Source organism: Dipodomys spectabilis, unplaced genomic scaffold (genome assembly GCF_019054845.1).
Source record: "Dipodomys spectabilis isolate Male_0828 unplaced genomic scaffold, ASM1905484v1 ptg000206l, whole genome shotgun sequence".
Classification (NCBI taxonomy): domain Eukaryota; kingdom Metazoa; phylum Chordata; class Mammalia; order Rodentia; family Heteromyidae; genus Dipodomys; species Dipodomys spectabilis.
In genome coordinates, this window is record NW_024870883.1 from 1,613,743 (window position 1) to 1,636,931 (window position 23,189).

Consider the following 23,189-nt stretch of genomic DNA (forward strand, 5'->3'; position numbering starts at 1 on the left):
ACACTTTGTTATCTCATTCACTCACATGGGCTGGTCATCTGTAAATTGAAAGTTTGAATTACAGTACTTTCTCTCCGATTTTGTGTTCTCATTTTAAGTTGCCTTGCATTTCACAATTGCTTACTGCTAATTCCTGCATCTCAAGGAATTAGGGCCCTGAAATATTATAAAAAATGAGAAATCGAGATGGCTGTTCAATTACTTTCTTTTGGCATGTTGCATGGGCCTAGATGAGAAGACTTGCCCCTGTTATCTGATGATGCATGTAACTGGGACCAGGGATCCGAAGACGAAAGGGACCTGCAGAAGTATAATATCTTTTAGAGATCATATCAGCAAACTTTGGGTATAATGAGTAGGAATGCTTCAGATATATGGGAAAAAACAGTTTGGGACCACGGAGTTAAAACAAAAAAAAGGCAGCAGAGTAAATCCCTAATAGATTAGAGGAAAACAACATTGTATTTTTTACATGTGAATTCAGAAAACCAAGAACACAGAAGGTAGTACAAGTTTATACTAAAGACATTGCATTGACACTTTTTATATTCTAATCAGCACATACAAATATAAAATATATAACTATATATAATATAATAAAAAAGGGCACATTTTTTGCATTGTTCTAATGTGGTTATGGTGTCAAAAGCAACTCTGTTTTAAAGTATTATTCCATTATCTCTACCTCAGTGTTTGGTAGAGTTAGACCTATAGCTTTTTCATTTGTAGATTTATAGCCTAGAGGCAAGAAGAAGCACTGTGATTAAAACATTACCAATTTAAGGCCTAATAACAAGGAGAAACATATGGACTTCTCCTGCAAATATGAAAATATTTGGTGATAGAAAGGCAGTCATGTAAGTTCCTCCCTCGTTGGAAGGTTGACAAGCCAGGACATTAGGTAATCATGCAAAGGGACAAATTTTCCACCTTCTTTGCGTTAGCTACTTTTGAAATGGTAGGTATAATAAACAATTATATTTTGATAAAATACCTTCTAGTCTGAACATTTCTGTCTGAAGTGTTCATCTCTCTATGATTCTTTGTAACTAATATTAGTTTTGTTCCAGTAAGACAATCTATGCTGTCAGGGTAAGATGTAATGGTTGGTCTGTTCCTAAATGGAAGAAGGGTAAAGGGTAGATACACATTTGTGCCAGTAAGACCTCATTTGGGATAATTTAAGCTTAAGAACTTTAGAAGTAGCTCTTAAGCAAGGATTACTTTGAATCCATTAGCTCCACAAATCTAACTCAGTTGTATAAATAAGTACTTGAAAAAGCCATCACCTTTGAACCTAGCTAGAAGTGCTTCAAAGTATGATCAAATCTAAAATGAAAAAGAATTAAAATAGTCATTGACAAAAAATTGCAAATGTGAGCAATCGACCAAACCATATGATTTTTTCCACTATACGTAGAATTTTAGGGAAATAAGTTCAATAGCATTGTTAGGAACAATAATATTTCTTGTTACAAATATGCACCCAATGATATAAGCCTGTATAAAGGTTGCATAATTAACTACTTAAATTTAGAGGATACTACATGCTTCAGCAGCATATATACCCAAATTACAATACAGAGATTAACATGGCACTTGCAAGAGGATGATATGAAAATTTGTGAAATATTCCATATGTTTTATTCTTCAGATGCAAGAAATGAAAAACAGTAAGTAAAAGGTTGATTACAAAACTACAAGTAACAATACATGTAAATCATAGAATTTAATGTTAGTTTGACATCACTGTATTAAATCTTCACCTTAGAAAGGTCTTCACATAGCATAACCTTTACAAAACATTTAAAATTAGACAACATTTTCATTTTATCTCAAAGAAATAAAATACTATAAGGACCTAGGAAAAAAAAGGAATTTTAAACTGTTTCAATATTGAATGCAATCTGAAAGGACACAGTTATTAATGTACCTATATATTATAAAATGATGTAGAATTCAAAGTATTATATAGAATATAGAATATTATAGAATATTATATAGAATATATAGAATATAGAATATTTTAAAATATACTTTTTTCAGACAAGCACCAGAAATATCTTTAGTTTCTGTAGTACTTATTTCAATAGATAAGTTAAAAATATTTCTGATTAAAAAAAAATCACAAACTCTGTAGAAATCATTATAGATGTATACAAACAACTCTTGAATATATTTTGGCATCAAAATCAGGCAATTCCCGTGGAAGAATACCATGGAACCCATGAATTTTTACAGTAAGTTATTGTTATTACTTTGTATTGTGAAAATATTTTGTATGGACACAAAGGATGAGCTGGCATTTTTTATATTTCACAAACTTAAGCAAACCATTACGACTTAGGAGAACAATTTGTATAGCCTTCCACAACTTGAAAAAGGTAGTGATACATACTTAGTCTTTTGACAATATCAAATGCCGTTTCTTCCAAGTTGTTCTTCAGACCTGGTTTTATATAATGGTTCAACAGAAGGAGATCCAGAGTATCTTTGGTATCTCTATTCCCAGCAGCAAATGCAAAGGAATCAAGAGGCCATTTGCTTGGGCATTCTTATCTGCATCATGATGAAGTCATAAAGAAGACTCTCTGGTATTATTCCACTTATAAGCACTGTGCATGGGTGTCCAGCCATCCACACTTACTGTAGGAATATCTGCCGCTTGTGGCACCAACTCACGGACAATGTGTAAATGTACATTGTAGACTTCCCGATGAAGAGGGGTATGCTCATCGTCATCCCTAGTATTCACATGAGTGGCCTTTTTGGAAAGTATTCTCTGCTCTGTAGTAAGCAGATTATTTTCAGCAGCCCAAAGAAGAAATTTGCTTGGATCCTTCTCCAATTTTTTCATGCAATTGATACCATTCCTCACTTTTTCATCTTGTTCCTCGTCTTCATCAGAATTGTCAAACCAGACACGTTGAGTACCAGTGAGAATGAGGTGTCCATGTTTTTACAATAGTTCAAGTTGGTTGAACTGGTCAGAAAAATCCGGTGAATTTTCTGCATCTGTTTTATTTTAACCATGATTTATTTTCTCTTTTTCCATTTTTAATAGTCTAAATTATTCTAACTGGACAGTAGAGAGAGCAGAGGAAAGATGTTCCTTTGTATTCAAAGGTACAAACTGAAAATGAGGACCAGTGGTGTCTTCATGTGCAACTTATTCTAGGAATGATAAAATATGAAATAATGTCTTCTATTTAAATGGTTTGAGAAATGGCAGAGCAGAAAGTGAAATGATGAAACCAAAAATGTTAAAGAAAATTAAATTAGGATAATTATGGAGCAATCATATTATCTATGAGAACCATGAAAGAGAGAGAGGAAGAGACAGAGAGATGTGCAATGACCTAGCTAGCCACAAAATCCATGCCTCTGATCAAGTTATAGAGCGAACAATTTTATTTAAAAAAAGATGTAAATAGAATTTACTTGAAGTTAGTCAATACATTTTTAGTAGCCTACACAAAGACACATAGCTTTGACCAAATTACAGGCAAGATTCTAAATCCTTGATAATTCTAATAATAGATCATTTGAATCACACTTTTATGTCTAATGAAGGAATAGGTCTAGGCTAGGAAAGCAGCTAGAAAAGGCAGGCCAATTGTATCTGTGACAAAACTTTGTGGAAAATGGTATTGAGGTTTCTTTACTGGTGATCCACTTGCACTGGAAGCGTGAATCTTAACTATTGCGTGCTGATTCTGAACTATTGTTTTGATCATTATATACTCCAAGAAGAAAAGGTGAGATTTAATTGATAGCAAAGGACTACGAATACATTTCAACTTCTCATTAAGCAACTTCAATCATCAAAGTCACATGAAGATATTAGATAGGCCTATAGTTTTAGATGAAAACAAGAGTCTTTAAACAAACAAAGAATTTAAGTAGTCATACAAAGGACTTCTATTTTACTACAGCATTATAAATTTTTTCTAATGTTGGGTAACAATAAATAGAAAGCTCTTAAATCTCATATGTTCAATAGTGAGTTCTTTTATACTATATCATGGTATTTTGTTGTGTATGGTCTTAAGAAAAATTTAAATTCCAAACTTTTATTACTGACTGGACAATATCTCTGAACATCTTGCTTCTATACTCTGTTTTAAATTGCTAACTAAGTATGTGCATTAGATAACTATAGAGGAAAAAGTAGAAGCCACACCAGTGGTCCATATATTTAATACTACCTGTATCAGAAAGAGGAAATCTGAGGATTGTGGTTTGAAACCAGACCAAGCAAAAAAAAAAAAAAAACCCATTAGATTCTGATTTAAAAGTAACCAGCAAAAACTAGAAATGGAGCTGTGTTACAAGCAGTACAATGCTAGCCTTGAGAAAACTAAAACAAAAAAAAAAGAAATTCAATGATAGAAGCAGGCCCTGAGTTCAAGTGCTAGTATTAGCACCAAACAAATGAATTAATTAATTAGTGAATTAATTAATTAAAAATAAATTAAGTATTCACATGTGGAGAGGCAGGTAAAATGTAACACCCATGGTTACTGGATTGTTTATTTTGTAATAAGGCAAATTATCATTTGTACTAATCAGTGATATTTTATTTGAACTTTTTGTACAATAAAACCTGAATTTAGCATGCATGAATTTGTGAGTGTACATGTGTACACACGTGGTATGTGTATATGTGTGCATATGCTGTTCCATTGTTGCTTGCCAATGTGGAAAGGGTGAAGCTGAAGAAAGATAACTATGTTCCAATGTTTTTATTTATCAGTATTCTGTCATATCATTTCAGTGGCACCACTCTTCTGTACACAATATTTGTCAAATAAAAATATCATCATAATCAAAGCATTTACAACGTTAAGTTAGATAAAAAAGACTGCTTTCAGCTCTTATTAGATGTTAAATAAGAAGATATAGACATAATTAGGTAGTAAATTATTGTTGTAAGATGACTGTCAGTGCAAAGTATGTATTTGACCTCTTAAATTGGTTACACTTTTAAGATGTACTCATGGAGTGAGTTTGACTGACTTGACCAAACAGATATTATTCTCTAGTTATTTCTGTGAAATTCAAGGTTGATTTCTGTTGAAAATAACTTACTTAATAAGATCATATCTATTGTCACTAAGAGATAATCAAGCCCATATTTATTATGTTTGAATATCTCATCTTAATGACTCACAATCAGCCTTGTGTATATGCTTGTTAGATATTCCTTTCAAAAACAAACAAACAAACAAACAAAAAGCATGTGTCATCTCCAGGTTGTGAATGTATTTGAAGTCGTTTTACTTCTTTTTTTGAACTTGAAAAATATTTTAATTTCACTTAATTTATAGTCACTGGTTTATATAAAATTCATAATGACACTATAGAAATTTTACTAATAGTAATAAATAATTTTCTTTCAAGTGAAATTTTATCAATATTGGGTGGCAGTTTTGATACTGTAGGGATCTCAAATAATTCTCTTTAAAAATATTTCAATCAAGTCCAGGGTAACATGAAACTCAAAATGCTAATACAGACAGTAGTCACAACTGAAAATGATCTTCTCTTTCCTTAAAAGTGTTTATGTAAATTTTTCCTAATAAATCCAAGTGCAATACTTTTACCTATAAGACAAATATGTTTTGTACATGCAAAGTTATCTTCACTAATGGCTCTTTTGTGGGAGTAACTATTGCAACTTTAACAAATAAGGCTTTTGGCATATCTTTTCCAATATAAATAACATCCCAGAGGAAATCTTGTAATTTCTAAAAAGACTTTGAATATTTTACTATTATTTCATTTCATTTACTATAGAGATAAACACATTTCTGAAATATATATTGTTATGATCTGAAAATGTAAGTTGGTATATAGGCTTTTTAATGCATCATTTTAAGAAAATCCAGTTTTTTTATTGTGAAAATACTGTACAGAAGGGTTACAATTACATGGACAAGATAATGAGTACATTTCTTATCAAGCATCGTAGCCTCCTCCTTTGTTTCCCCTTCCCATCCCTTCCCATCCTCTCCCGGTTCCCCACCCAATCCTCCCTGCCCCCCCCCCATACCAAAGTTGTAAAGTTCGTTTTCGACATAACGACTTGTACATCTCATTGCTGAAATGGGTCCACTTGTATCCCTATTTAAACGATTTGTTTTTCCCCTTCCCCTCCACAAATTATACCGACATCAAATACAGTGAAAGCAGGGGGTATACTGTGGGGGAGGGATAAACGACCAGACCCCCCCCAAAAAAAAGAAAATCCAGTTTTTATGAAACTAAATGTAATAGAATAAAAGACTGTAATGAATTTGGTAAGCTAATTATTATTATAACTTTGTTCTCTACTGAAACAGTCCTTTGAATGTAGATGATGCAGTTAAATTATTTCCTTTGTATCTGTAATTCAGTTAATTTTAGAATCTTTGTAGCTATGATTGATTTGTAGTATAAATAAAGATTTTTAAAAATGATTAGGATTAATCTTGTGTTCTGTACTTTACCCCCCAGAAAATGTGTTATTTTCAAGCGTTAAAACTTTATAACTAATTATTCAGTATCATAAGAAATTTTAAAAAATGCAGTTGTATGGATGTCTTTTTAAAACAATTGCATTCACAAGTTGCGGAGTCTTTAATTCATGCTTAGGTCTTGGTGTCTATGATTTTTAACCTCTGGTTGCTAATGTTAATAATAGGTCGGACTTCATTTTTGGGTATATGAACGGTAAAATATTTATCTGGGGCCAATGTTGATTTTTTATATCAGTCTTGCTTTAATAGAATTTTAAAGTACATTAAGTACATAAAGTAACATTTCTCGCAAAATGTTGGGTATAAAATGCAATCAAAATACTTATAGTGGTAAACAACTTAGGTGAGCTACAATGTGGAAATGATTGGTCCATAAGAACTGCAGTCTGTTTCCATCAAGAATTGGGCACGTCATTCTTTCAGTGAGGCTGTGTTAAATAGAGATGGGGTCCCCAGGCAGTGCAGTGTTGAGTCATGGGATAAAATATTATTTCTACTATTTTGAGCTAGAAATAAAGAAAGTTATAGTTTAGCAATTCCTTTCAGCAGGGAAGAATAAAGTGATTATGAACTTGGAGTTTTCATATTACTGATACCTATTTTCTAACGAAGAAAAAATGAAATATTCTTAGAGTTTACACAATAATTCTGGGAAATTTTCCTAGAATTAGTAGACTAAGTGCTGGTATTGTAGTCATAAAATAGAATGAAGTTATTTGATACAGTGGGAGATGGGCCACAGGCTAACACTTTACCATGCGTGCAATGTTGTACTAGTAATTCCAGCTCTGAAGACTTCAAAATCATCATCTGAGAAATACCAATGGAAGTAGTTCCTCATTATGGGATTATTGTGAGGATCAAATTAGATACCATAGGTAAAGTACGTGGGAAAGCAATCAATAGTATTTGATACATTCTACCTGTATTTTTTATCATGTGATGAATTCTAACGTTTTTATTTTAATTTTTATATTGTGTCTCTTTATGATATGCAATGTGATGTAATGATATTAATTGAATTGGTCACGTTTCTGTCATTAGGAGGGAAATAGCTCAAAGAACATTTCTGAGGAGGAAACTATTATATTGACTCATTGTTTAAGAGAACACAGTTTAAAATCAGATGTCTCTATTGTTTTTCATTTTAATTTTATTATCTTAAGTAGTTGTACAAAGGAATTTCCATTCAACAAATCAGTTTTTAAGTATAATCTTTACATAACTTTCCCACACCCTTCCAAACCTCACCCCACTTTAATTTTGTTCTAATTTCATACTATCTACATTGAATAATATGCCCTTACTCTCTTCTTCCATAACGCTCTTTATTGCTTCCCTTTGACTTCCCCTCACATAATCCAAGTGATAATTTCCTGGTATTCATTTTGTTGGATTAAAAGTTAAATTTTATAAGAAATTACACCTTTTAACTACTCCTCTGCAAATAGCATGCTTTGGTTAATACTGTTGTGTAAAATTGCATAAAGTTCTAGCTTCCAAATACGGACAGAACATGGGTTTTGTGTGTTTGGATCTGACTTAGTTTACTTAACGTATTTTTATATCTATCCCTTTTTTGCAAATAATGTAACAGTCTTCATAATGGATGGGTGCAATCCAATTTTGTATATGTGCCACACTTTCTCCAACCATCCCTCCACCAAAAGGCATCTGGGCTATTTCCATAACTTGGCTATGGTGAATAGTGCAGCAGTGAACATGGATTTGAAAGTGATTTTACTGTAACATTTTGGAACAATTCATCACTATCTTTCTGGCAGCAATCCTCTAGCCAGTTTTCCAGAATAATCATATCGCTCCCTCCATCTCCATCACAACTTTCTGTAATTCCTCAAAAATGCACTGCACCTTACATTTCTCAGTAAGCTAAAACCACACTGAGCCCATATTTTTCAATACATTTTTATTTATTTATTTTAATTTTTTATTGTGAAAATACCATACAGAGGGGTTACAATTACATGGGCAAGGTAATGAGTAAATTTTTATCAAGCATTGTAGCCTCCTCCTTTGTTTCCTCTTCCCATCCATTCCCATCTCTTCCTCACCTCCGCCCTGCCCAGCCAAAGTTGTAAAGTTCGTTTTGCAACATTATGGCTTGTACATCTCATTGTTGCATTGGGCCCACCTGTATCCCTATTGAACGGTTTGTTTTTCCCCTCCACAAGTTATATGAACATCAAATACAATGAAAGCAGGGGGAGAGACATACAAAGCAACAAAAAATCATCTTATAAATATGTTAGAAACAATCTCAAGAAAGAAAAAAAAAACCGTCACACCTGAGGGTTGATAGTGCCTGGGCCCTATCTCTAAGTTTCTATTCCCAAGGCTAGTTGTCTACCACTTGAACCATTGCTCTACTTCTGGTTTTTTGGATGTAATCGCATGTATTTTCAAGATTGGGCTGGCTTTGAAGAGTAGTCTTCAGGTCTCATCCTCCCAAGTAGCCAGCTAAGGTTATTTAGCCTCTGAATAGCTAGTTAAAATTCTCCCTGTCCTCTATGCTTCACTGCAGTTTTATTTTTTCCCTGAGGTATTCACAAGCCTATCTCATATAGATATCTAATTGCTTTAAAAAAAACTGCTACTGCTTGGCACCAGGGGCTCCAATCTCTACTCTTAACTATGTAGGAGGCTTGAGAACAGAACCAACGCCAAAAGTTTAGTGGGCTTCTTCTCAATCTATAGCTGGGTTCATTGGATCAGTTCCACCATCTTGCACTATCTGGAGGCTAAGATTGGAAGGACTGAAGAATCCAGGCCAGCCAAGGTATGAAGCTAGACAAGTTGGTGTGAACTCTGATGTCATTGATGATGGGAAGGCTAAAAGGACAGATTAGGTGCATGTTCTTTTCAAAAGGGAACCCCTATACTAAAATTAACCACTGATATGATGCCAGCCTAGCAAGAACAATACCCCAAGTTGAAATCCCCACAATTTCCCACAACCAAAATAAGTATATATATTAACATCCAAAAACTTAATACAATCTGTTCTTTGCTCTAATGATATCTTTATCTGATTTTCATATGATGTGACAGAATAGATTCTTCACTAAATTTAAGATATTTTTAAAAACACCTAGAAAATTCTTTCTCTCTTATTAAGTGTAAATGAATGGCAAATTACCCCATTTCTTACATATTTGAATACTACTGTTAATTCACCTTATGATTATTATAATTAGTAATATATTCTGATTTATTACTTTACTTTGTAACAGTTTTTAATTTTTTTTTCTTCTTTTCTGAAGTTGAAGCATTTAAATAGTATCATCAAATTATATTCTTTGGGTACATAGTCTAGTTATTTACAAAGTTTTTTACCAATGGCTTCAATGAATTCTTAATTGTTATTTATTTCGTTTATTTTTAATTTCAATTTAATTTTATTGTAAAAGTAATGTGCAGAGGAGTTACAATGAAATAAGTATGATAATGAGTACATTTCTTATGGAAGGAACATTGTAATCCCCTCCATCGATTTTTACTTATATATATTTGGCGTATTGTGTTTTCAAAATGTGCAAAATATGACTGACTATCAAATATATAGAAAATTAACCCTCAAAAATCAATGGCTTTTCTGTATGCCAACAATGAGAAAAGTGTGGCTGAAATTAGGAAAGCAACTCCATTTGTAATAGCCCCACAAAAAATAAAATACCTAGGAATTAACTTAACCAAAGAAGAGAAAACTTTAAAATCTTGAAAAAGGAAATCAAAACAGAACTTAGAAAATGGCAAAACCTCCCATGCTCCTGGATTGGAAAGATTAACATCGTGAAAATGGCAATACTTCCCAAGGCTATCTACAAATTCAATGCAATACCTATCAAAATTCCAAGCTCATTCTTCAAGGAAATAGAAGAGGCAATCCAAAAATTCATATGGAACAATAAAAGACCCCGAATAGCAAAAACGCTCCTCAACGGAAAGAACACTGCTGGAGGAATATCAATACCAAATTTCAAACTCTACTATAAAACCATAGTAATCAAAAAAGCTTGGTACTGGCATAAGAACATACCTCAGGACCAATGGAATAGAATTGAAAATCCAGAAATGAACCCACAGACATATAGTCATCTAATCTTCGATAAGGGAGCTAAAACAATAGAATGGAAGAAAGACAGCCTCTTCAGTAAATGGTGCTGGCAAAATTGGTTAACTGCTTGTAGAAAACTAAAGCTAGATCCTTATATATCACCCTGCACCAGAATCAACTCCAAATGGATCAAAGACCTCGAAGTCAAAGCAGACACTCTGAAAACATTACAGGATGGAATAGGAGAAACCCTAGGTCTCCTTGGCTCAGGCCGAAATTTTCTGATAAGAGACCTGGAAGCACAACAAATCAAAGAAAGTTTGCACAAATGGGATTGCATGAAGTTGCAGAGTTTCAGCATGGCAAAGATCATAGCTAGCAAGATCAATAGAAAGCCCACGGATTGAGAGAAAATCTTCATTAGCCATACAACAGACAAGGGTCTCATATCTAAAATATTCTTGGAACTCAAAAAATTAAACCACCCAACAACAAATCCTCAAAGAAACAACTGCCCAATAAATAAGTGGGCTAAAGACTTGAAGAGAAACTTCTCTGAAGAAGAAAAAGGATTGCCAATAGACACATGAAGAAATGCTCAACCTCCCTAGCCATAAAAGAAATGCAAATCAAAACAACATTGAGATACCACCTCACCCCAGTTAGAATGTATAATCAAGAACTCTAACAACAACAGATGCTAGAGGGGAGGTGGACAGAAGGGAACCATACTTCATTGTTGTTGGGAATGTAAACTTGTTCAACCACTTTGGAAAGCAGTATGGAGGTTCCTGAAAAGACTTCACATAGAGCTCCCCTATGACCCAGCCATCCCACTTTTGGGCATTTACCCAAATGTTTACAAACAAGACCACACTAAAGCTACCAGCACAGCTATTTTTATTGTAGCATTATTTACCATAGCTAAGATATGGAACCAACCCAGATGCCTCTCAGTAGATGAATGGATCAAGAAAATGTGGTATATATACTCAATGGAATTCTATGCCTCCATCAGAAAGAATGACATTGCCCCATTTGTTAGGAAATGGAAAAGCTTGGAAAAAATTATATTAAGTGAAGTTAGCCAGGCCCAAAGAAACATAAGTCCCATGGTTTCCCTTATTTGCAATATCTATTATATGTATGAGTCAACTGGAAAAGGTCAGATAATGTGATGTTAGGAAAATGAACCCTTAGATATGTATTTTAATGCTTTTTTATTTCACACATTTGTTTCTAACGCATTTATAACATTATCTCTTTGTTGCTTTGTATGTCCCTCCCCCACAGTATAACCCCTGCCTTCACTATATTTTATGTCAGTATAACTTGTGGTGGAGATGGGGAAAAACAAGTCGTTTACGATACAGGTGGACCTGTTGCAACAATGAGAAGTACAAGTTGTCATGTCCAAAACGAGCTTTACAATGTTGGTGCGGGGGGCGGGGGGGGGGTAAGGGGAAAGATTGGGGGGGGAGGCTGGGAAGGGATGTGAAGAGTAAACAAAGGAGGAGGCTGCAATGCTTGATAAGAAATATACGCATTATCTTGCCCATGTAATTCTAACCCCTCTGTACCGTATGTTCACAAAAAAATTAAATTAAATTAAATTTAAAAAAAAATATAGATGTCGCTATAGAATATTGGTTCACCTGCTCACTAAATTCGTGTGTAAATTCAAGGAATACAGGTCAGTCAGACCAATCTCGTAAAATGGTGTAGCTTGTGCCCTCATTCTAGATTTTAATCTTATTACCATGCATAGTAGTGAAGACAACATAGCTATTCTATAAGAACAGACACATAGAAGAATGTAACAGAATTGTCAAAAAATTGTATTGTCAATAGATTTGTCAATATTGTCAATAGAATTTGAAAAGGATGTCATAAGCTTATGAAATAAAAATAAAAATTGGATGTACTGGCACTATTGCCTCTCTAGATTTAAAAAATGATCTTAGTCTAATATCTCAATCCTAATACAAAATTTAAAATAAAAAATGATTATCAAAAATGTGAGATGTGAAAACCTATAAAAATAAATGTAAACATTTATGACATTGCATCAGTAAAGCTTTCTAAAAATTTGACATTGAAAGCATTAGTGGCTAAAAAAAAGCAAGACTAAACAGGATAATATCAACTGATAACCTTTCATAATTCAAAGGAGACTATAACAGAAGTGAAAACATATCCAACAGAGAGAGGGCACATATTTGTTAATGCTACAATGTTAATACTACAATGATACTGAGTCTTAACTATTTTTGTATCTTCTAATTCTATATAAACGTTTTCCTGAATAGGATATTTCTTTAAAGAACATATGTAAATTAATAGTCAATAGGAGGAGCATTAAGTTCCTCTTTAATATATAAGAAAAAAGAAAAAGAAAATTCACTAGTATTACCATAATATAAAAATACCACACAAAATATAGTAATGAATTTGTGGAGAAATTTATATCCCCCACATAGCGGATCAATTTGTATAATACTGCAATCATTTCAACAAGCAACTTTTCAAGTCTTCAAAAGGTCAAAGAGAATTGTATATGATCTAGACATTACACTTCTAGGTATGTAGAAGTAAAATACTTGGTTGGACAGGAAATGTAGTTCATTGACAGTGCAATTGAATAGTACGTGTGAGACCCTGGAAATAAAACCCCAAAAATAAATTTTAAAAAGACACACTGGATAAATTCCTGTAAGTGAATTTATATCTACTTTAATGTCTGTTCTAAATTTTACAGAATTTCTATTTGAAGAAATACAAGTTTGTTAAATTTAAGCTTGGAAAACCTATGAAGGTACAATTCATTTCCAAAGCACTAAAATATATACAATAAAAGGAGATATGGGAAGGAAATGGAAAGGGGAAACAACAAGGAGGCAACAATGCTTGATAAGAAATGTACTCATTATCTTACCCATGTAATTGTAACTCCTCTGTATGATATTCTCACAATAAAAATAAAAGAACAGCAACAAAGATAAAAAATAAAATAAAATAAAAAATAAAAAGGAGATAATATATTGCATGTGAATTACATGTTAGCAAGAAAAAAAAGGTATTGTTAAAAATTCTTCACACAAAATGCAGAATATCAAAAAAGATGTTTTCGATGTTGGCTAAAAACTCTTTGTCAATGACAGCTTTTAGAACAAAGATGTGATTAGTGTTCATTTTGAGTTTATACAGAGATAATTCAATCAAAAAGTGTATGTGATACCTGGAGTACCTAGGAATAATGTTTCACTTATAAGTAATTGATAACCTTTTCTAGAAGAAACATTAACAAATGACGGAAGAAACAAATCTGTGCATCTGAATTTATGAAAGCCATACGTTTCTTGCTCAATCCAATTGCTTTTCTCTACGTTGCTAGGAAAAAAAAAATGTATTCTCAAGATAACAGCCAATAGCAATGAAAAGAAACAAAATACAAAATAATCTTGATTTATTTGTGAAAATAACAAATGAAATAAAACAATTCTACTTAAGGGACTCCAATATTAGTATATATGAAGGTGTTCCTGAATGCCAACTTCCATGGAATTTTTGGAATTTTAATTTCTATAAACATCATAAAACTAGAATAAGAAAACAAATTTAGTGTTGGAGTGAATCACCTGGAATAATTTTATTAATTGTTTTGAAATTACAAAATAATTGATACCATTAAAGAAAATGATCTTTCTTTTGGAAATCATTTAAAAATGTGTATCACTTGTTATAATTCAAATACCAAGCCAGAGTAATTTTATGTAATCATTACAAATATCATTTTATTACTATCATAAAATAGAATAAAAGCCACTCTCAATATATTACCTACCTATCATTATTCTTAATTCCTAATGATTACTTCAATATTTTAGACAATCTAAATAGTCATGTCTTTAACATAGACATAAATATTCTATGCTTTTTACTTAACATTTTCCAGGGGCATGTATTCATGTTCCTAAGAAATGTTCACAGCAGTTAAAAGATGCTTTTGTGAAGTTAATGGGATACATTGTGTTGTTGTTGTTGTTTGCAAGGACTGGAAATAGTCCGTAAGCCTTTTATGCTCAAGGAGAGCACTCTACCACTTGAGGCATAGAGCTAATTCCTGTTTTTAGTGGTTAATTGGAGATAAGACTCTAACAAGTACTTTTATGCCTGGGCTAGTTTTGAATACAATTCAAAGATCTTAACACCCAGAATAGCTAGAATTATAGGTGTCAGTCACTGGCACTTGATTTGCTGTATATATATATGCAGGCAGACAACCTCTAAAATATTATGCTACTATTTTTGACCTTTTTAATTTTAGAGGTATTCAGTTTATTTTTCTAAAAGTTTCCTAGAAAAAAGTAATTAAAATTTCAATAGAACTTCAAGGGAATTTTAGAGATACACATGATATTTTAGTAACATGTACAGTATATTTCTTGAAAAAATTCTGTTCAAAAAATATTTGTGTGTAATGACAGGGAGAGGGGAAGTTAATTTGTACGGGTTAGGAAATTGCAATGCTTCAAAATTCTATTCAAAAATTTGTTGCAAGAACATAGTCAAGCTACCTGATATGGTATATTTTGTTTGTTCAAAATTTTAGAACATAGTCAATATACCTGATATGGTATAGTTTTTTGTTTATTTGTTCAAAATTTTAATATGGATACACGCCCAGTGGTAACATTAAAATTATCAATCAAAAGACAAATAATAGCAAAACCATAAACATATATCAAACTTTCAATAACTAACACTAATGATGCTAATAATAATTCTGATGAAGATGATGATGAATACAGGGTACCCTGATAATGACAATGTTGTGATTGAAAAGGAAAAACTTTAGACATCTTTGAAACTAGATTTCCCACATTGAATACAGGGTAACTGTATGTAATATAGTTACATACAATAAGAATCACAAGAGGACAGTTTCAGTATCAAGAAATACAATCACATAAACTGGTAGAGATAGTAAACCTTAAGGTTCTCATGTAGTCTTTCTAATGTATACTCACTTTTCCTGGTGGTATTGTTTACTTATAAATAAAATTATTTATTTCCACATTTTGATGGACTAAGATGTAATTTTCACCTTAGTGTGATTAGTTCAAATAACATTTTCATATTGATACTATTCAAGAACCAAAGTTTTCCAATGATATGTTAAGAGTATGTTCTTCAATACTGCTGTAAACACATGATAGAATTTACATAATACCACTTACATATCTATAGTTGCCTTAAAAGGACACATGCCTTAGAGAAAGGAGATAAATTAATTTTTATGTCTCCGAAAACAATTTGTGAATTTATACCAACAAACTGAATTTGATTCTTTCCTTATTTGTAAGCTAAGGTGGAAAATGTAAGGACTCTACTTTTCTTTTTTCTTGCTCTAGAAGTCAACAAATATATTCTTCAATATTTCTGGTAGATTACATCCATTTACAGATGAGAAATATAAGGTCAACAGTCAATATAGTGAGTAAATAATGACACTAGAATTTGTGTGAGAAAGGAAGTGGCGCTGTAGCTCAAGTGGTAGAGAGCTTGACTTGAGCAGAAGAACTGGGGAACAGTGCTCAGGCCCAGAGTTCAAGGCCCACGACCGACAGAAAAAAAAAGAGTTTGTGTCTGAGCTCTTCACTCTGTGTGCTTACAAGGAGAGTAATTTAGTGATGAAGAGGATCAATATGAAAAGACTATGATGAAAAAAGCATACTTTTTGTACATGGTTGTTTTAGGACAAGGTGACCAGTGATGAGTACATGAAACAGGCTGTTTCAGGGCATAAATAGCAATATATAGAAATCATATTAGTGACAGAAACTGAGAAAATCTTCACCATTCATCTAATCTAATGGGTGGTAGTAGAAGGGTAAAAGAAATCTAAAGTGTTCTACATCTCTGGCCAGACAACTGTGTTAGTGATATTCTTGGTGATAAGGACTACAGGTGGTAATGGAGGATTTAGGTGAAAAAAACTCTGATAGTTCTAAAGTTTATATTAAACAGATGCAGAGATAGGTCTGTTTAGGCATCACCAAAATATACACGACCATGAGTATGCAAAATAATAATTAGGGAGACATTATTAAAGGGAAGAGGAAAAGGAAATTTATGACACAAGTGTGAGCAATGTGAGAACCAGTGTCAACAAGATAGGAAGAAAGAGATAAGGAAACAAGAAAGTAACAAAAAATAGATTTACAGAAGTAAACAAAGGAAAGAATTTGCAGGAAGAAAAGGTCAAAACGTTACAGAGATATTGAAGGAAATATGCTATTTAGATATGAAAACTAAAAGGACATAGACAAGTTCAATAAGAACAGTGCTTTAGTGAACTGGTAGACATGAAACTCATATTGATAAAATTTTGAGAAATGAATGTGAAGCCATAAAATTCTCGATCCATGAATTCAACAGATCCTGTTGATTTTAAATGTTGGAAACAAATGCTTTTATCTTGACCTGAGGAGAATTATATAGATATAACTGTCATGAACTTTCCTTAGAGGTATTCTGTGAATATTTTGAAGACTTTGTTTAGCCAGGAGATTATAGGTTGAGCTACAGAACAGACAAAACTAATTTGTCCTATAGTTAAAATGAGCAACCATTTTATCCACATCAGTTTGGGATTTTATTGAAATATCTTTAAATAAGTTTTGGTATCTTATCAGCCTATTCATTATATATGTAGTACAAGTAACACCAAGTATTAGATTGAACATACAGCTTTACTGATGTTACTGAAGACTCCGCGAATTGATTCTTCTTTATAATAGAAATGCCTCAATAAGCATTGACACATCATAACTGCCATATACTCTATTTAAGTCTAGTTCTTGTTAGGGATATCTCCATGCTGAAATAACCCTTTCAGTCAACCTTTCATAAATTCTTATATGTAGGAAGTGCTCTTATAAACATCAAGATTTTATTGAATGGAAGTTCTCAGTCATTACCCTCAGTACTAGGATTAAATGCCTAAAAAGATAAGACATTTTTCTTTAATAACTTTCTTTCATTTTCACATACATATTTGCAAGTAGGGAAGGATTCTGATGTAACAATAATACAGTGGTGACTTGTAATAACACAATATCTAGGATCTAGTGTTAATTCGGATACTTACTAATCAGCTCCAAATTTTGTGGATATTTATATTTCTCCTCTGTAAACTAATGAGCTCTAAGAAAATGTCCCTAAGGAGTCTTGCAATTCCAACATCACTATTTGTCTCAAAATGCTTTAAATTCTACATCCTCTAATGTGGGCATAGGGTTATACTCTGGAACTTTACTCCACAGAGAGTGTGTACTACCCTATTGCTTAACATGGCAAAAGTACCTTCATACATAGACTGGACATGTGCAAATAAGAAGTGGTAGTTGAACAATGTTGTTAGCAGTTTGTACAGATGAAATGGAAATAGAGCAACTATGAACTCAAAAAGAATGTGCAAAAAAGACAGAGGCCCAAAGTAGAATGTGCCAAAAGGAAATGCTGAAGTTTATAAGTCTTCATATATTTTGGAGAAAAAGCCAAGTAAACATTCTGCATGTACCTACATTAAGTGAGCGGTATTATATTGGTCTCTCATTTACTTGGAAGTTATATATTATGTCTTTTTATACTTTAACTGGGGACAATGATCTGCTGTCAGTTATTTTCTTCTCCCCTTCTTTTGTACTTCCACTTACATAAGTTTTATATAAAGAGACATACTTGAGCTTGCATATTTAAATTCTTCAAAATTATCTGAACTACATCATACTTCTGGCAGCCTCCAATATCTTTCTCAAGTGAATATTTTGTCACTACCATTTTATCCTATATGATAATGGATATCTTCCTGCCTAATTCAGTGCAAGATATACATTAGAATCATCCAGATATCTCGACATTTGTACGATGATAAAATCCTATCTTACTTAGAAATCATGATTTTAGAATATCGGGTGAAGTGGCATCTGTCATTTTGAATGACCATAAGTGATACTTACATGCAATCATGTTTAACCAATATTCCACTCAGTAGATGGAAGAATAGACAAAATGATATATATGCATATATATGTATACACACACACACACACACACACACACACACACACACACACACACACAAATGGTGGAATTCTATGCTTCCAATTCATAAAGAAAAGGAAAGACTTTGAAAAATCCTACTAAGTAAAATTAGCAAGACACAAAAAAACAAATTCCGTGGTTTCCCTCATTTATAATAACTAGGAAATACATAGGATAGTCATAGCAGATGAGGAGAATTCCTCAATAGCTATGTATATATGACCATATAAAATGATGCTGAGCAAAATAAACTCCTAGATATGGAAAGAGAGGTTTTTCTTTGTGGTTGTTGTTTTTAATGTTCTATGTGATTTCTTTTTTTTTTTCTTTTCTGTTTTCCCCTACTGTATTTGATTTCAGTATCCTGTGTATTTTATATACATTTATCTTAATTTGTCAAGGGATGAGGAACAATAAAACTGTGCGATAATGGACAAAGGGCAAACCAATGCAATGGCAATGCGCACAAGACAACAGGTTGTAAATTTTTTGGTTTGTTTTGAGACGAAATTATACTACCTGGTTCCGGGAAGGTATCTCTATATAATTCCACTCTCTAATATCCTGTCTTAGTCTGAGTGCTAGAATTCTAGGCTTGTATAACATTGTCCTGCCAAAGTTGTTTGGTTTATTTAATCTAGATACAGACTAACAATTCTGAACTTCTCTGATAATATTTTCCACTAAACTGATGGCTCCTACTGTTTATGTACTATTTTCAAAGATGTTCTAATATTTGACACAGGATATGAACATTTTCAGATACACTTGTAGGGGTCTCTGATTCATTCCTCCATGGATGGATCACTTTAATAATGATTACTTGACTTTCTTACTATCTGGTACCTATCTATGTAATATTCTCAAGCTTTTTTGAAAAAAGTTCACGTTAGGACTTTCTAATATTAAAAATTATTACTTGTTTTTAGTCTTACTCAGGACACATTTTCTACTATTTTCTAACTTTTGTATACATTCTGAGAGTTGTTTCATATGTGTGTTTGCACACTTCAGTTCCTCTGTGTGTATGTGCATGGTTGTATGTATGTATACAAAAACCTCAAGCTCTTATTCAGCAATCTGGCTCATAAATAGTATCCATCACTTGAGCTATTCCAATTCAGCTTTTGGCTGCTTAATGATAGATAGTGTCTCAAAGACCGTTCTGCCCACACTGGATGCACACTGAACTTCCCAGACTCCTTTCCATTCTTAGGCTTTATTTTTCCATGAGTATCAACTTATAAACTAGAAACATTTTTGTAAGTGTAAAGACTAAACTGTAGCCCAGATTTTTAACTCAAGAATTCATATAAAGGTAGATGAACATACATTTTGCATATCCTGAGTCTATTCTGTTAGAAATGTGATCTTAAGCCGGGTGGGTGCTGGTGGCTCAAGCCTATAATCCTAGCGACTCAGGAGGCTGAGATCTGGGAATTGCAGTTCAAATTCAACATGAGTAAGAAAGTTTCTGAGGCACTTATTCACAATTAACCACCAGAAAAATGGAAGTGCCTCTGTAGCATAAGTGATAGAGTGCTAACCTTGAGCAGAAGACAGGAGGGACAGTGCCCAGGCCCAGAGATCAAGCCCCACTACATCAAAAAAAAAAAAAGAAAAAGATTTGTGATCTTAGCCATCAGTTCATTTCTAGTATAATTCCCACTCTTTCAACATGGCCTCTTTTCCAGTTAAGTCCATGCTCTTTTTTTTTTTTTTTTTTTTTTTTTTTTTTTTTTTTAAATTTTATTTTATTTTATTTGAGAACATACAGTACAGAGGGGTTACAATTACATGGGCAGGATAATGCATACATTTCTTACCAAGCATTGCATCCTCCTCCTTTGTTTACCCTTCACCTCCCTTCCCAGCCTCCCCCCTCCCTCCCAACCAATCATACCCCCCCCTCCCCCCCCCCCCACCGACATTGTAAAGCTAGTTTTGACATGACATTTTGTACTTCTCATTGTTGCAACAGGTCCACCTGAATCCTTAAACGACTTGTTTGTCCCCGTCTCCTCCACATGTTATACTGACATCAAATATAGTGAAAACAGGGGTTACACTGTGGGGGAGGGACACACAAAGCAACAAAGAAATAATCTTATAAATGCATTAGAAACACATGCATGAAAGAAACAAAAACATTAAAATACATATTTGAGGTTTTGTTTTCCATGCTCTTATATCTGACTTGCTTTGGAACCAGAATTATTCTTCCATTCTACTTTTTACAAATTTTCATGATTAGCTACTATGATTTAGAGCTGGTAGATGGAAGAGAGTAGACTCATCCCTTATGTTCCACTTAGTAGTAATGCTTTCTCTATATCACTCCCATAGATCTATATGCTGGCCTTGGATTTATAGTTTCAAAGTTGTCTTATTTTCAGAGTCTTCTATAATGTATTGAACCATTATACTTAAACACAGAACTTTTCTTTCTCCTATTATTCCTATTGTTTTTCTACTGTTAACTTATGTAAACTTGGTAAATAATGCAAAACACACACACTCACAAAAACAATATTTCTGAGAACTTTCTTCACACTTAAAATTGGTCTTAATTTAAGGAGCAATTAGGAAATTTGAACTTGATGTACTCCAAGATAATGATTTTTTCATATTTTATTGTAAAAATGGTGTACAAATGGGTTAGAGTTACATAAGTATATTAATGAATACATTATCTATCGAGCATTGTTACGACCTCTTGTTTTTTCCCCTGCCAACTCTTTTCTCCCTACCTCCTCAATTCCCAATAAAAATATGAAAAAATCATTATCTTGGAATACATCAAATTCAAATTTCCTAAGTGCTCTGCTCCACAAGTTGTAAAGTTCGTTCTCTACATAGTGTCTTGTACATTTCATTGTTACAATGGGTCACACTGTATCCTTGTTTCAGCATTTTATTTCCCTTCTACTCCCCACATTAGAAAAATATATAGGCAAGTTTGCAGGCCACCGAAATCAAATACAGTGAAAACAGGGGTGATACCGTGGATGAAGAAAATAGTAGGGAAACAAAATAGCACATAATACAGGTTAGATATATTAAAAAAAAATAGAGAGAAAGAAAAAGCAGGTTGTGTCCATATCTTAGGGTTCGTTTTACATAACATCATCTTAAATGAACATATGTACATGCATAAATTCCATATTTTCTCTTTACTAAGCTGTCTCTGAAACGCATGTTACCTCACGTCCAAAGATGTCTTTTTGCTATTTCAATGACGCCAAAAAACATTTATTTTACCTCAAGAAACCATAGCTTGTTACTAGAAGGAACTGTTACTGCAAGTGGAAACTAATCCCAAGAGAGGAATTGAACATAGAGAAATGACAAAGTTCAAGTTAATTTGTGCTGGCCTTTTTAGTGTACAAGCAAAGAATCCAAGGCTTGAAGGAAACTCTGTACCTGACTTGTTCGAGTGTGTTCTATACTGACATAAAACCAAGTCGTTATGTCGAACAATAAACTTTACAACTTTGGTGGGGGGAAAAGGGGGAAGGAAGATTTGGTGGGGAAGGGGGGAGGGTGGGAAGGGACGGGAAGGGGAAACAAAGGAGTAGGCTACAATGCTCGATAAGAAATGTACTCATTATCTTGCAAATGTAATTGTAACCCCTCTGTACAGTATTTTCTCAAGAAAAACTTGTCTGTGAGCTTCTAGTTGAGAGTATCACTAAAGGAAACAAAATGCCATTTGAAGGCCAGCATAGAAAAAATGTAAATAACTGTTTTAAAAAGTGTTCCACTGGAAAGGAACAAAGACATGGAGGTTTTAAAATGTCTTATTCATGAATATTTCACTCCTGAAATAATTCTCTTGTTGCAGGAATCAGTTATCAATTCCTTTAGTCTGGTCCTGAGTTCTCCATAGCAATAAGGATTGAAAAAGGCAGGATCCAGTGAGTATGATCAGCAAAAGCAGCCTCTTCCTTCTCAAACCAGTCCTTTAAGGATGGTCCCAAAGAAATATGTGGGTTATTTTGTTTGTTTGTTTAGTTTTTGCTCAGAGGCAGGTCCCTGAACAGTTGTCTTTCCTGCCCACTTGCCCCCAAGCTAGTATTCTACTGTTTCATCCAAAACTACACTTCTGATTTTTTGGTGTTTAATTACAGGTAAGAGTTTGACAGACTTTCTTGCCTGGTTGGCTTTGAACTAATATAATAAGAAAGCCAAGTGTCATCAACTGTATGGACTTCTCTTTTGAACCAAGAAATATTAGGTGAAGTTTATTATAAGGCTAATATTTGGCAATTCTTAAAATAAGAATATGTCCAGCGAAGAAGCCATAAGTTAAATAACTCGGCAAAAGTAGATGCACTGAGTCCTTTTGGAATTATTTTTTCTGCTTGAGATGATTACTATTGCTTTCATTGTTCCTTTTGGGTAAACTTAAATTCATATTTGCACATTTTTTGATGGTCGTGGGGCTTACACTCTGATCCGGGGTGCTGTCCCTCAGCTCCCAT

At 33.2% G+C, this 23,189-nt stretch overlaps 2 pseudogenes; one reads left to right on the forward strand and one right to left on the reverse strand.

The window, feature by feature from the left end:
• Positions 1-1,547: 1,547 nt before the first annotated feature.
• LOC122122184 lies at positions 1,548-1,644 on the forward strand (annotated as a pseudogene).
• Positions 1,645-2,336: 692 nt separating this feature from the next.
• Positions 2,337-3,055, reverse strand: LOC122122178 (annotated as a pseudogene).
• Between the last annotated feature and the right edge of the window lie 20,134 nt (positions 3,056-23,189).